This window comes from Haliotis rubra, unplaced genomic scaffold, assembly GCF_003918875.1.
Source record: "Haliotis rubra isolate DU_JTF1 unplaced genomic scaffold, ASM391887v1 Scf553, whole genome shotgun sequence".
Classification (NCBI taxonomy): Eukaryota; Metazoa; Mollusca; class Gastropoda; order Lepetellida; family Haliotidae; genus Haliotis; species Haliotis rubra.
The window spans coordinates 231,849-248,177 of NW_025767250.1; the positions used below are offsets into that span (position 1 = coordinate 231,849).

General features: G+C 39.7%; 2 long non-coding RNA genes across 2 annotated transcripts; one reads left to right on the top strand and one right to left on the bottom strand.

Moving 5' to 3' along the window:
* Window positions 1-267: 267 nt before the first annotated feature.
* Window positions 268-5,949, bottom strand: LOC124253807. The gene is made up of 3 exons (XR_006892303.1): window positions 5,867-5,949; window positions 2,552-2,553; window positions 268-278 (listed from the first exon to the last, which is right to left on the bottom strand). It is a non-coding gene; the product is annotated as an uncharacterized LOC124253807 (long non-coding RNA).
* LOC124253806 lies at window positions 3,428-14,733 on the top strand. Its single transcript, XR_006892302.1, has 3 exons — window positions 3,428-3,439; window positions 8,642-8,647; window positions 14,593-14,733. It is a non-coding gene; the product is annotated as an uncharacterized LOC124253806 (long non-coding RNA).
* Window positions 14,734-16,329: the final 1,596 nt, after the last annotated feature.

The window sequence follows — 16,329 nt, forward strand, 5'->3', positions numbered from 1 at the left end:
ATACTTTATTTGTTTTGAGATTTTTTTTATGTATTTTTTTTTTACGGAAACAATGTTACTTATTCTGACAAGAATTAATTAGGTTTCACTAAGAAAATGACAAAACAACCCAGATGACGGCACCAAATCTGTAATAGGCGACTCCGTTGTGGCGAATCACCCAGTGACAGTAAGGTTCTAGGTTTGATGTTTCTGAACGGTTTCAGTAGCAGACTTTGCGTTGTGTATTTTTTTTAGTGGATGTAGACTTATTGCCTTGAAACCGGAACCTTTATAACCTTTCTTTTAGGTTCTATGATAGTTTAAGTCATGACTAATGATTCTTGCAAAGAAATATCATAATTCAAGTTCGCCAAACAAATACAATTTATTAGTTAATAAAAATAAACTGAACCAAACTTAACAAAATAAATACCAGACTTCCTCTCACTCACTCACCCCTCGTAATCTATTAAGCCTAAAAAGAAAACCCTAACTAATTCATTCCTACAAAATAAAAACCTACTCTAAACTATCATTACCCCCAACCCACCAGTCAGTCTCCTATTCTACATGAAAAACAACCCTACTCAATACCTAATAGGAAAGGAGGAAGACCTCCCTACTTACTATGTTCAGGGTATCCTGAAGCAAGCCACTTCTCTGAGCGTTGCAGGCCCTTAAATACCCCGTGCGCTAACCTTTGACCCGGGAGATGTTAGCTTGACACCCATTGGCCCGCAGTGGAGTTAGCCGACCAATCACGGCAGCTCTACCATACCCCACCGTCATACCGTGTTGGTCTTCATCCTCTTCTCCTTGGTGCTCTTCCTTCTCCTTCCCAACATTGATCACGTCGTCTTCGTAATAATACATACGAAATGTAGTAGTGGTGAGAGAGACATTCATTCTGTAATTCACATTGGCAGCTGTAACGATCACAGGCCTATGTAGCTAGCAACTGGTTGATTACAGGTTTATATTTAAGTATGTGCCGACTCTAGATTTCCCTCACCCTAACTTTCCCGTGTCAAAGTATGTGATACATCTATCAGATGTCATGATCACAACAGTTTTCATTGGGCCGTGCTCAGATACATTAAGTCATCGTCATCATCACGAGGTGTCTGTCTGTCTGTCTGTCTCTCGATCTCACTGGATCTCATGATAAATACCTCATGACCAACACATGACAGACTATTGCGCTGACCGGTCACATCTGACCATGTTTGAATGATCAAGTACGGTTACTGACAGCTTCCGGTCACACTGATCATGCCATTCGTGTTCGCTAGAAGTTAGAGCCAGAGAGTGATGTGGTTGCATATTTTGACCGTCCTCACAAAGATGTCCTACTACAATGTTCAGGTTACCCTTAAACACCAGAGGGATGGAGAAAGGAGTAAACTGCCCGTTATAATACCGACATCTCTCTGTCGAATGATTAGGTGGTAAGGATCATACAGGAAGTTGCACGACAAATGCTACTTTGTCATTTTCTACCTCTCAGAATACATTTTTTATGTAAAATATCGCTGTCTTACCATCTCGTATTGTAGAGAGCGTTACATAGACAGCACAACATTTACTAGCCTTCTTCCTAATTTTAACGTTTTAATACCTGACGATTGTTCATTTCTGAGGTTAAAACGCGTATTTGTGGGGTTGCGTCACCCATAATCCTTCATGTCCGCCATCTTGTTTGTCACATCACCAGGAGGGTGTGGTGTATTGTGTCATGGTCACCATCATGATTTGGTGAGGTCACCAGGAGGGTGTGGTCAGCACATGGCCATCTTGTTTTGGTGACGTCATACGTCATGGGCCAGTACATTTTCGAGGGGCACATCCATATTGCGTCACCTCAGAAATGTGCTGGTCCCATACTACTCTCATCTCTTTATGTACAGGCAATTCATAACACTATAATACCAGCAATTACATATCAAACTTCTAAAGTTATTCCATATATTCATTATAAGTTTACCCTTCCTAATTATTTTGAGGATTACTTCTTTAAATTTGAAAATTATCCATCTTCATAAACTTTTTATGCCATAATGTATATTCAAAAATTTGACTAAAAACAATGCTTCAGATTGATTCAGACGCTTGGCTGCAGAGGTACTGACAGCCCATTCATCTAGCTGTCATCATAGATGTGTGGGCAGGGCAGAGTTTAAGCACAGAGACTAATGTTCAGTTTTTACTGAAGCTGAAACTGGTACTTTCAGTGGTGGTGTTTCCAAGGTACATCCAGCAGTTTGCTTTCGTGTTCCTGTGATGATTGATTAAATTGAACAGATATATGTGAAGAGAAAGAAATAACTTGAATATGACGGCACATTACTTGCAGTGTTGTCATATTGGCTCTATATTAGCCATATGAAAATGATAAATTTCTTGTATTTTATAGCCTTGACCAGAAAGTTTTAAAATAGACATATTCATTAAACTAGCTTGATTAAAAACAATAATTTCCATTAAATAAGTAAAAGAAGTCCCTATTGTAGGTGACAGAACTGTATGTATATACTTTGTGCATGAGACCCTATCAGGACTGCACCATAACGTCTGCCTCTGGATTCATTATGACATCTCTTTGCATATTCTTGTGGATCCTCTTCCACTATTACATCATTGCCGTAAAGACTTGGGCTTTTTTATCAATGAAGCAAAACCCATCTTTAAAATTTTCAAGAGGCCCTCTTTGCTGTCAGAATGACTCCGTGCTGTAGTACCTGTGAAGGTCGGGGGTTAGAATGAACCTTCAGTAACCCATGCTTGTCGTAAGAGGTGACTAACGGGATGGGGTGGTCAAGGTTTGCTTCATTGGTTGACACATGTCATCAGTCCCCATTGCGCAGATCGATGCTCATGCTGTTGATCTCTGGATTGTCTGGTCCAGACTCGATTATTTACAGACCACCTCCACTTTGCTGGAATATTGCTGAGTGCAGTGTAAAACTAAACTCACTCACTCACTCACTCGCTCTGTGCTGTAGTAGTTAAAGTATCCACCTGGATAGGGGAATGTCGCAGGTTCGTTCCCCGACCGCGTGTCATACCAAAAGACGTTAAAATGTGGTACTTGTTGGTCCCTGCCTGGTGCTTGGTATTAATGGGCACAACAAAAACTGGTTGGCTCGGAGTCAGTATAATGTGTCTGAGTGGAATATTCACATTTAACTGCGGCATGGTATCTCAGTGAGCTAGCACTATTAAACCAGCTTAAGTCTGGACTACTACAAGTAGCCACACACACATGTGCTTGTCATCATATATGAGGGAAATAAAGAAGAAATTAAATCCCATTTTCACCTTACATCTTCGTCGTCAACTGGACACATTTAGCTGTACGTTTCTGTGGCGCTATTTCCAAACATAAGCATGCTCAGAGTGCACAATCTGGTTGAATATTAACAGTCAGGGAAAGCTTGTTGGAAGAGGGAAGTTTTTAGTAGGTATTTGAAAGATGACAAGGTTTGAGAGTCTTTGAGATCTTGGGGCAGATTATTCCACTCAGTTGCTGCGGCATATGCAAATGATCTGTGACTGTAGCTGACAGTGTTCTTATTGGCAACAACAAGGACAGACTTGGTCTGGGATCTGAGAGTTTGAGCAGGCAGGTAGATCTGAAGAAGGTTGTGGAGATAGACTGGAGCTGATCCAGAGATACATTGGAATGTGAGGGACAGGAGCTTTAACTTGATATGGAAGTGAACTGGAAGCCAGTGAAGAGATTTGAGTACTGGAGTGATGTGTGCCTGTCTAGGAGCTAGAGATTCAATTCGTACTGCTGTGTTTTGAACATGTTGAAGTCTGTTGATCAGAGATTTGGGAGCATTATTGAAGACTGTTACAGTAATCAAGACATGAGATGATGAGAGAGATAATGAGGGTTATAGCTGCACTGGTGGCAAGGTGTTTTCTGATACAGCTGATGTTCCTTAGAATGAAAAAGCAAGTTCTGGAGATATTTGCGACGTGGGTCTCAATAGTCAGTTGGGAGTCGGTGTGACTCCCAGGTTCCTGGATGAGCTGGCAAGAGGAATTGGTGTTGTTCCAACTGTAATGCTGTCAAGCTGTGTATTTTGTTTTCGACTCGGTTCGGTAAGGAGTGCCTCTGTTATCTTGTCATTCAGCTTCAGTGTATTTGCTGTCAGTGTTTGAGGTCTGAGTAGCACTGACTGATCTAAGTGGGACCTGCTGATGCTGAGGAAGGATCCGGTCTGAAGATGTTGATGATCTGGAAATGAACAGTGATGGATTCAGAAGAATTATGAGAACAATACTTATGACTGTTGTTAATTCTTAGAATACCACCTCTATTGCATCAGCATTACTCCCATCAACCTTTAATTTTTGGTTTATTAAAGGTTGGAATATGCAGAATAAGATAGAATAACTTTCACTTAAGAATGTAGGACTTTCTTTAATTTTTATTGTACTACAAAGGATTCCTTGTGATGTCAGACTTTGTGCTGATTGGTCAAATTTGTGTTTGTTTCATTTTGATTTAATATGTGTACATATTAGTCATTGATTTTTGGTTCAAGTCCTCAAGTTCACTTGTCTGCTTGCCACAGCATAAAGCTTTCAAATACGTTTTAGCCCCTTCTTTGGCATTGGTTGAAAGTATTTGATTTATTCCTCATTTGCCTTATACCAAAGTGTTTTTGGGAGTTTGAAAAAGACTGTATCCTATCTCATGTAAGAATACCCATCTCTGATTGGTTCACGTGACCATGAACAAATTACCATGTATGCCCAGTGCACGGTCATACACCACCCAAGCGGGGGTATAAATCTTTGCGACGGAGAATAAATAATTTATACCCTGCCCAATGGGGGAAAAGCATGCATCTGTGGCAGTCTTGAACCATGAACCAGTGGTTCGGATCGATTAGTCAGAACCATGTTAGTAAAATGTATGATTGAATTTCATACATTTACAAAATGAGAGATTTAAACATTCAGTAAGATAAATTTGTTGTTGCGTTATGATTCGGGGCATACAGGGTTTTATGCATCCCTTGTTACGTTTTATCCTCCTCATCTCTGGCTTGGTGGATAAAACCTAACATAGGACACATGAAACCACCTATACCCCTCATCACAATGCTACAACTTACATTATTTGCTCAGAAAAAACTGGCCTGTAATCCTTCTTGCCACCATTTAAAATTTAGGTCACTGATCCTGTGACCTTGACTTTCTTTCATCTATTCTTACACTTTTCAATCATGTGTACACAGGTTACTTCTGTTAGACTTGGTTTATTGGCTTTGGCCTCGTAACTATTTGTGCCTGAAATATCTTGCTCCAGGTAAAGTTTACAGAAACCTTCTGTTGGTGATAGACTTCGGAAGACAATATGTCTCATGTGATCCATATCATGTTAATCTTGACAGCTCTGACTTGTGCTTACATTCACAAGCTGATGTATGGATAAGCAACGTTTACATTGTTGTATAGACAAAATACTTTACTTCCCTCTTCAGCACCCTGACTTCATCACTTTGTTTTGTGAGCATACCTTTAATTGATTTTTGTTCCATAGATGAATTAATCGGAGGGAATAGGTTAAGCCATCAGGGCTGCCCCAATTCCCTTTGGCATTCAAGAAACCTTAATCTGTTGGTTTTAAATCGATGTTTATCCAGATTGTTTTCAGATCTGTTACCACCTTACGAAAACTCATGTTTTCAGCTAAGTGATAAATGATCCCCCCGACATTGAGCTGGTATGCCATGATATGATATAAAAACTGTTCAAAATAGCATCAAACCTAACCTGAGTGATGTGGAGTGAAGTCAAACCAGTAATCATTCCTATGAAATTTTGATCTGTTATACCCATCATTTCGAAAGTGTTCAAATGTAACGTTATAATTTGGATTGCACTTTTTAAGTAAAGTACGGATTCTACTAACTTTCATTAGGTTGAGCCCCATCCAGGATTTTAACCTTCAGTCCGAGTCAGGTACCTAATTGCCAGCACACAAAGTCATTGTGACCTAACACTGACAAGAGGAACATGCTAACAGAAAATAGAAAATAATAGAGGTAATACGGTAATATTTCTGAAACTATATGCATGGTGTTGATGGTTTTACAAAAGCAATAACAATTCCAGAGATCACCCAGGAGGGCTAACAGTGTTTTCAGCTACTTCACTGGTTCCTCCCCGTCTACTGAGACATGTTCTCCATGGCATGAACATGAAGTACACCAGTAATTATGCCCTGAGTGACATCTATGTCAGTTGGTCAGCATATCGCTTTAACACCTGGCTTACTCCCCCATAGTGTACATGTTTCACAGCTATTGATGCAGCTCTCGGAGAGGAAATAAGGTGTATCACTAACCAAAATAGACAGTGACCGACATGATTTGTTCTTCATGTTATTTCTACAGTGTTTGAAGTCAGTTTATGAAGCATTGCTTCCACTTACTAGAATGCTTTTGGGGATGGGCAGACCAATTTGTTTTTCTGCCACCTTTTGTGAAGAATACCTAAGTCAGCAAAATTAAATATTATGTGTTTGGATGGAAGTTTTCATTTATCAGTTTAATTTTTTTATTTACTTTTTTGTTAAGAAAAAGGTGCTGTGGCTGAGTGTTTTTAGATCTGTACATTTTTTTAACAAATAGTTTTTGATACTTAGGGCAAATGAGACTTGTGACATTAAATCCAATTCACTCAATTTAAGAGCTCTGGTGGTCTGACATGATAGCATTGTTAAACAGCTGGTCACATACCTCAGCTGTGAACTTTTACTGAGGGATCACTCTTGGCCAAGTACACTAATCTAGTTTTGAACAAGAATTGTGCATCAAATGGGAGATACTCAGATGTTGGTTCTGCAGGACTTCTTCAGCCATCGTTTTTCTGCTAATACAACCAATTGATGAGAAGCTGTTTTCCCATGGTGAGATGATTGAAATGCACTCTTGTGACTATTTGTTTGGGGGGCAGGGAAGTCTGGTGGGGATTTATCTGGATATAATCAGAGGCTGATGTTTGAATCTTGTCTGCAGAAAATGAAAGTAAACATTCCCCAATTCATCAGCAAAAAATATCAGCATCCAAAAGATTGTTGAACCGTATCCAATTCCCACCTTGTTTAATGTCCCATATTCTGTCCATCCTCCTGTATGCTGGTCAACTATCATTATCTAAACTTTCCATGTCTATCAGAACAGATATACTCTTCAAGGTTTCTGCCGGGGTGGTGGGGTAGCCTAGTGGTTAAAGCGTTGGCTCGTCACGCCGAAGACCCGGGTTCGAATCCCCACATGGGTACAATGTGTGAAGCCCATTTCTGGTGTCCCCTGCCGTGATGTTGCTGGAATATTGCTAAAAGCGGCGTAAAACTAAACTCAGTCAGTCAAGGTTTCTGCCACCTTGGTGATTTCAACTCTTGGTCATAAGGTACCATCTGGTTGCTTACAGGCAGAAACACATAGGCTTATTCTTGCAAAGACATTAAATGTTAAGATCCACTTAAATGACCATGTTATCCTTGGCCCATTTCTTTTTTGATCAGGGTCCTTTGCCCACCATTGAAGCTGTGTCATGTATGTTCCCAAAGACATGAAAAGGCCTTGAAGTTGTTAAATATGATGTTTTGTTTCTTTGAGTGGCATTTTAGAAGCTAGTAAGTACAGTATAGCCAAACTTTATGGAGTACATCTTCTTTATTTCATGAGTTAGTTTCAATACAGACTCTTGTACTGTTGACACAAAGGTTTTTGTTTTGACAACAGTGCAAGAAGTTGTAATCCATTAAGTTTGTCTATTGAAATTTTGTTGTTATTAAAAGCATTAAAATTAATGTGTCAAGTATGTAAACATCACATCCTCTTGTCATCATTTTGAGTGAAATACTCCCTTTTACCTCCTTGGCCACACAGTGCTTCCACAGCTGTAAAACTCAGAACAAATCATTTGGCACAGCTGCAGTTTATTGTGCACACAAAGATATATCAATTCCATCTGTATCTTCACAAAACACTTAACCCAATACGTAAAGCTTAAAGCCAGATATACAATATCTACATGAAACAGCAATCCTTCTGGTGGGTAAACATTTGCATTAATGATGGCTGCCATGCAGAACTTTGATTGCAGTTGTTAGTTAGTTTGAACTTATGCAGTTACCTCCCTTGTCACAGGTATTATCTCCCAAGGACCATGAACCTGTTTTCCATGTGAATATCCTACAGTATTGTGGGGGGCTCACCAGTATGTGCAGGGAAAGCTATCAACAACTTTGCACCATATCTTTCTGAAACATTCACACAATCAATTTAGAATACAGTGGAATCTGTCTATTACAGACAGGCCTGGAACCGACTCATTTGTCTGGATTCGACAACTTTTGTCCGTTACCATGTTCACTGCCATGATGAGTTACCTCCCTTTGTTAAGGACAACCAACAACTTGAATCGTTCTTTTTTTGTTGTTGTTTTTATTTATACTCAATATATTATTTATACTTTCATTGGAAAAAGTCTGTTACCATGAATTGCTTCTGCCTCTGTAAATTTCCACGTAATACAATGTTTTCAGTCAATAACCAGTAACAGAGATGTTTATTCAACGGGCTGTTATAGTCAGCTACGTCCGGATTACAAAGATTGTACTCATAGCAAGTTGATTGTCTGGACTGTTATTTTAGTCTGTAATCTGTAATTGAGAGAGTCCGGATTATAAAGTAAGCATTAATGATAAATAAGGGAAAAATTGGCCGGGACTCAGTAGTCAAGATTATGGAGAAGACCAGATTACACAGTCCTGATTTGAGAGATTCCACTGTAAAACAAATTCACATGACGTGATATAAATAGGGAAAGTGGTGTATGCCCTTGTACTGTATATGCATCTTTTTAAGCATCTCTGTATTACTTAACCCATACATTGACATTTCCAGCACTGTGTTTAATCTCAGCAAATGTACAATAATATATTGTTTGAATATATACTAAAGTAAAGGTTGTTTGGTTTGTTGTTTAACGATGCACTCAGCAATATTCCAGCTATATGTATGTGGCGGTGGTCACTGAAGTAAAGGAACACCTGATATTTTTCAAAATACCATTGTAATGTTGTCAGATTTAGTAACAGTTGCATATTTGAGTGACGCTTTATTTATATTGCAATGTTGGTGGTGGGTAGACAAGAGGTTAAAAGCATTCGCTCGTCACACCGAAGACCCGGGTTCGATTCCCCACATGGGTACAATGTGTGCAGCCCATTTCTGGTGTCCCCTGCCATAATATTGCTGGAATATTGCTAAAAGCGCCTTAAGTCCATACTCACTCACTCTATTGCAATGCATTTGATTATTTGGTGGTATGGAAAAGCATGTTATGAAAATGAATTATGTATACGATCCTATGTACTTTATGATTATGACTGTTATCCATATTCTGCTTATCAAGTAAAACTGTATGTTGCAATGATGTGTGATGACCCCTTCCAACTTCAGTGTTATGGTGTGGTCTTTCCTGTCAAATCCTTGGAATAAAACTGTGAAACCATACTTGTGTTGTGTCATGGTTGAATCGGCGAAGAGTACGGAACGTCATGTCTACAAGTGGATGTGGTTGAATCATGTGAATCAAGAATAGTGACATATTTCTATGAAGGAATCCTGAAATTGGTGATTGATCCTGTTTTAGTATTATATCTGGTTCAGGATGTCTGCTCATGATCAGCAGTAATCCTGATCCATCACAATCTGCAGTATTTCAATAAAATTCTTGATAAGTTTATCTTTATAAAGTTGAAACCCATCAAAACACTTCAAAATAATGTAAAAAGTAACCAATTCTAATTGTTTAATGCCAACATTCACAGATGTTTCTTAAGTCGCTTTATCATTTTCAAACTTTGAACCTTGCTTACATTGTCATGAACGAAATGTAGTTTGCCACTCCAAACAACACCCATTTCTCTTTCTCTCTCTCTCTCACTCACTCACTCGACCGCCTCCGTGGTGAAGTGGTTGAAGCATCCGCTCGGAGAGTGGAAGGTCGCGGGTTCGACCCCCGACCGCGTCATACCAAAAGACGTTAAAATATGGTACTTATTGGTCCCTGCCTGGCGCTCGCCATTAATGGGTACAACGAGGACTGGTCGGCTCGGGAGTCAGTATAATGAGTCTGAGTGGGGTATTCATGCTTCACTGTGGCATGGTATCTCAGTGGGCTAGCACTATAAAACCAGCTTGTCTGGGCTAGTACAAGCAGCCGCACACACACACGCATGCACTCGTCATATGAGCGAAAAATATTCTTAAGCACGACGTAAAACCCAATTTCATCTCACTCACTGACTCACTCACCCAACACACATCTCTGATAAGAAAAAGTAGACAAAAAAAGAAAATTAAGGCTGCTTATGTGAAATCCACTTAACTGAAACTGTTGTCCTCTGGTTATAATGATTTTCACGTCACTTTTCAAGAGAATATTTACCTGTTGGTGATGCCAAAATCAATTCCTACAAAGAGTCAGCTTATTCCAGTAATAAACATACAGTTAGGGTCTGGGACCTTGCACATAAATATGTCATTACATATCAGAATATCTGCACATAATTCACTCAACTTAAAATACGCATGATTAAACCTGCCAAGAATTTAGATGAAATATTGATATGTTCATCTTGGTTGCTGCAACAAAAGAAGGAATGGCAACTTTCATAGTATGTTCATTCTGACTAGGTAGGCAGGAAACTAAACAAAATCTATACACTCACTGGGGACTATCCAGTGTTGGAAATAGAGCCATGAAGTCTGCTGGTAACATTTCCATTTGCATGTCATCCTGGTTTCTGTCCCAAAGATTTGCTTGCAAAGAAAGTGATTTCATCTTATTTTCAGGTTGAAAAAACCCAAATGTCTATAAAAATGGAATTTTAAAGTCACTTCTGTTTGCATCATTTTCTTATTTTCCAAATTTGTTTTAAGCAGTGAATTAATATAATGGTCAAAAGAATCTATCATCCATATCCACATCTGATCAATCACATTCACAACATATATTTAAGGTAGCAGCTTTGGTGATGAACATCTGGACCTCATCATGGTCCAGCTTCAGTGATGAACATCTGGACCTCATCATGGTCCAGCTTCTTCAGTGTACTTTGTGATGGATGGAGGGGGAGTGGAAGGTTGGTTTTTACGATACCCTGGCTCAATCAACACAGGACTCTGTAGCTCACCTGACTTGTTTTCGAGAAATCATATCACAAAGGTCATACAAGGGCAAAGAACGATAAGAAATAACAGCAGTCTTCACTAAACTGACATCTTCCTGGCACAATTCTTACTGGCTGTGCAATGACCCGTGTTATATGTTCATGCCTGAAGATCAGTATCTGAAAGCTCTCTGATCAAGATAAGAGCATGTCAAGCAGTAAACGAGCAACTGGACCAGACTCCTTGGAGAAGTGGCTGATGTCCAACAGAGAACTCTCCTGGTTCATGCAATCAGTATATTTATTCAGACAGGTATGAAAGAATTTGTCAGATCCCAACATTTCTTTATCTGAAACTGTGATTATGATGTAAAAAATGGATGCATTATACTATGGTAACATTTCCAGGACACAAAGTTTCCACACTTAACCTGGGTGTGAAATACAGTCGTCCCCCGCTTATCCGAACACTTGTGTTTTTCTTGAAATTGTTCGGATAAACGAATTTTCGGATATCTGAACCGAGGACCATATGGAAAAAGACAGACAAACAAACGAACATAATAAGCCTCAGACGTATTCTTTATTGATCAACAAATAACAAATACTGTAAACGTATTATATTTCGCGCAGGTTTTATTTTCGCGTAAAACATTTTAGCCGAAAATTAATACACCACGAATAAACCTGTCATTCATTCAGTCTAGCCACGCTCGCCCCTGAGTTGTTACCATAACACATCAAGTTTGAAGACAGAAATCTACGGGAATCTTAAAATGACGACTGATAGTAGCATAAAGAATCATACTTAACTGTCGCTGTAATGGATTTCCCAAAACATAATTAAATAATGAGCCAAATCCCATCGCGAATTAGCTTAAAACAGCAATGTGTGTTGTGGCCGCCATGGAAATTGGTCACATGACAGATGGTTTGATACAAAACAGATTACCATGAAACGACTCGAAAGAAATAATACAGCAGTATTTTATTTATTCATTAAGATTTTATTTACCAGTACATCATGAAGCTTAATAGTCACTTAACACTCAATCATCTCATTCACAACAACCCGGCTTGTTTGAAATCACAAAGAGCTTCATATACAGTAGAAGTTAATCTCATCTGTCTGTCAAATGCTAGCAACCAATCACTTAAACAGTTCTGATGTCATCCACGCTTTTGCATTGTTCCTGTACCCAACATAAACCTCGGATTGAAATCACTGCCAAAACAACGGGACGTCTAGCCTTGCCAATAACAATTGACAGGCCTCAAGATTAACTCAGTGTCACCTTGCTAATTAAGGGCAGTTAATCCTCTCACCCTTCAAAGAATGCCGGCTTGTAACCCTTGTTTCATGTTAGGGCACGCAAGGCCACTCGGTAAAATCGCTGTAAACATACTGACAGGTGCTCAGCCATCCGGATATACGAGAAAAAAAATGCATATGATTTAGCATTTGGTATGTGAAAATGACCATCCGTTACGGAAACCGGATTCGGTTAAGTGAGTAGTTTTACAACGCTGTGAATTTGTTTTAATGAATTTTCGTTCGAAGGCGAAGTTTTCCAGATATCTGAGGTTCGGATAAACGGGCACGACAGTAGAAAATAATAAGCATGAGTCCGGGACCCTCAAATACAGGACTCGAGGTAAATCCCTGTCGTTGTCCTTAAACCTTTGAGGATCAAGGAGGTGAGGTGAGGAATTGAAATTGGATTTACATCGTGCTTGAGAATATTTTGCTCATATGATGGCGTGCATGCGTGTGTATGTGTAGGTGCGGCTGCTTGTACTAGCCCAGACTGGAAGCTGGTTTTATAGTGCTAGCCCACTGAAATACCATGCAGCTGTGAGCATAGAATACCCCACTCATACACACATTATACTGACTCGAGCCGACCAGTCCTTATTGTACCCATTAATGTGGCGCCAGGCAGGGACCAACAAAGTACCATATTTTAACGTCTTTTGGTATGGCCTTGATGGGGACGAACCATTGACCTTCTTTGGCTCATGCGGGGGCGGACGACTCCGCTCTCTGAGAATCTAACCACACCAAAGAGGCGGTGAAGATCAAGGAAGAGTTGGTCTTCAGCAAAACATACTTGGCCAAAGAGGCCACTAATAGGATCAGGTGATCAGGCTTGCTGACTTAACAGAAGCAGTATTGGTGCATACCATTGTATCTCAGGTGTGAAGGTTGATGCTCAAGATGTCAGTCACTGTGTTGTCTGTCCCACACTGGATTACAGACTGCCATGGTAAAGCTGGAATATTCGTGAGTGGAACAACGAACAAACAAAGTAATAACCATGACATTGCTGTTTATAGGCATTTCATATATACTACTCACACTTTGCTAAGGATCACAAAAGTTACCAACTTTACTTACACATAGATTTATAATTTGAAATTGTATCAATTTAAAACTAGATAAATAATGATATGGTAACCCCTCTTTAGGTAAACAGCCACTTTAATCTAACCTTATGCACTTGAAACATGCGTAACCATAAAAATTGTTTTCACTGCACCAATCAACCATTTTGCAAATCATGGCGAGTCATTGACAAGTACACAACACCTGTAAATAGCAGGTATGGGATCCACAAGATGCAGTGGCATACTGAAACCTAGGATCCATGCTTACAATAAGCTTAGATATTTAAAACAAATTAGACCCCACATCATAGTTTTCTGTTGAATCAATGGTTTGATCCTTAGCAAAGTGTGAATAGTATATAATATAAAAACTTCTCAGGTTCATCATTTAACAATAAATTCCTGTGAAAGTGACCTCTAGTTCCTAATGACTGCCTCCGTGGTGTAGTGGTTAAAAGCGTCAGCCGGACCGAGCCCGGAAGGTCAATGGTTCGAACCCGACCGCATCATACCAAAAGAGCGTTAAAATATGGTACTTGTTGGTTCCTGCTAGCTGCGGCATTAATGGGTACAATAAGGACTGGTCGGCTCGAGTCAGTATAATGTGTCTGAGTGGGGGTATTCATGCTTCACTGGGGCATGGTATCTCAGTGGGCTAGCACTATATTCTCCAGCGACAGGCAGCCGCCAATTCCACCTCACCTCATCACCTCACCTCTCCAACTCACCTCACCTCCACCTCACCACTAGTTCCTAATGGAGGTGAAGTTCAGGTCTCATTTCTTGTCATTATGGCTTAGAGATCTGTGAAGCATGTAAGACTACAGTCTGTAGATGCTGATCTGTTAGACAGATCACACACTCACACACACACACACACACAGAGGGACACAGGAGTCTTCATTGGTCCAACAGGTAAACATCAAATTCAAGCTGTATAGCGATACCTGCAATGCCATTCACCATCCTCAGTATCCAAAGTATAGTATGACCAGAAATTATTGAAATTTTAGGAATACAGTCAAATCCCCGATGAGTTGAATGACGGTGTCTCGAATATTGTGCATAACTCGGAAAGTACCTGTTGGTCCTGACCATTCCCTGTTATAGTTGTCATCATTTGAATACGGTTACACGAATTCGTCTCATAAATACACACGATGACTCGAGAAGAAATTTGGTCCCATGAGATTCAAACAACAGCAATCTTGTGTACATAAGCGAAGTCAGTCAATGAGAAGTTGATTGGTGTAACAAACTGATCAATTAACAAACCAGCTAGCGGCTCACACCTTTCCGCCTTTGACAGGTGAGTTCAAAAAGGCAGATTAGTGATTTTACAGAAATCATTGTCTGTGCTAATCAGACTGGAACTAATAAGGTGCCCCTATTAGTTATAGGAAATCATTAGATAAACAAATGCTTAGGCAGAGGAATTAGGACTGGATCACCTTTTTTCTACCCTCATAGCCATACCTATGTCTCGAGATACACGGTAAGTAAGTCGAATTTATTACTTGGTCCCCAAAGATTCGACTCATCAGGATTTGACTGTATGTTTAATTGGATTTCTAGTATAAACAACCTTGACCAGCTATCAAGTGCTTGGTTTCATTCAAGAGAGACAACTCCATTAATCCTTTTTCATTAGTTTGTGAAGAGTTATCCCCCTTTGTTTACTTGCTAGCAGACGACATTTTCAGTGATCCTCAGTATGGATCATAAAAGGGACGTCAGATCCCAGCCAAAGTGATTTCAAATTAGAACAGGCATCCCTTTGTCCACTGTTTATGGCGGCGTTTGGAAAGAAAATATTGCAAATGGATATGGCATTGAGCACCAGGGGAAGCGCAGGTAGGTCCAGAAAATTGATACAGGAGGTGGCGGTATTCTTGTTTCTAACAACAAACGAAGGAGTTTAGAAAACTTAAGGCTGGATATGATTGATAGAGGAACTGTGACTGTGTGTAAGGAGACAATTAGAACTGAGCTGCATGCAATGGGTTGGCAGAAAAGTCGAGGAATTTCATCACCCGATCATGAAACCTGAACAAAGGAGCGGAGGTTGAACTGGTGCTTACAGCATAGAAATTTTAACTGGGACAATGTGATTTCTCAGATGAAAGTTCTTGTGTGGCTGTTTCCTAATACACTGAAATTCTGGACCAAACAAACTGAAACACCTTTGTATCAGCCCAAAGTACAGTCGAAATTTAATGTGTGGGGTGGCATATCTGTGTTAGGGGCAACGCCCTCTCTGTGTATTTGAAGGGAATATGAACAGTGAGCGGTACACAGATATTCTCGAGGACATTTACTTCCATCTGCTCACATGTTCTATGGAAAGTTTTGGATTTTCCAGCAGGACAACGACCAAAAACATCGTTCAAAGCATTCACAGGCATGGTTTAGGACCAAAAATGGCCCGTTAAATCCAGTAGAAAATGTTTGGGGACTTATGAAGGAAAGTGTCAATAAGAAAAATCTGACAAATATTGCTGAAATGAAAGAAGAGGTGGTCGATATTGGAACAGCATGGACCACGACTTTTAATTTCTTTGATGAGTAGTATGCCCGCGGCATTGAAGCCTACATTGCTGCCCATGGTGACTTGACAAAATACTAACTGTTCACCTGTCTTTGAATCTGGAGTTATGTTCTGCTAATATTCACATTAATACTTGAGTAATGAGTGAAAAAAATAATGAAAATTACAATCTTTAAATTCTCAATTATTTCTGGTTGTACTG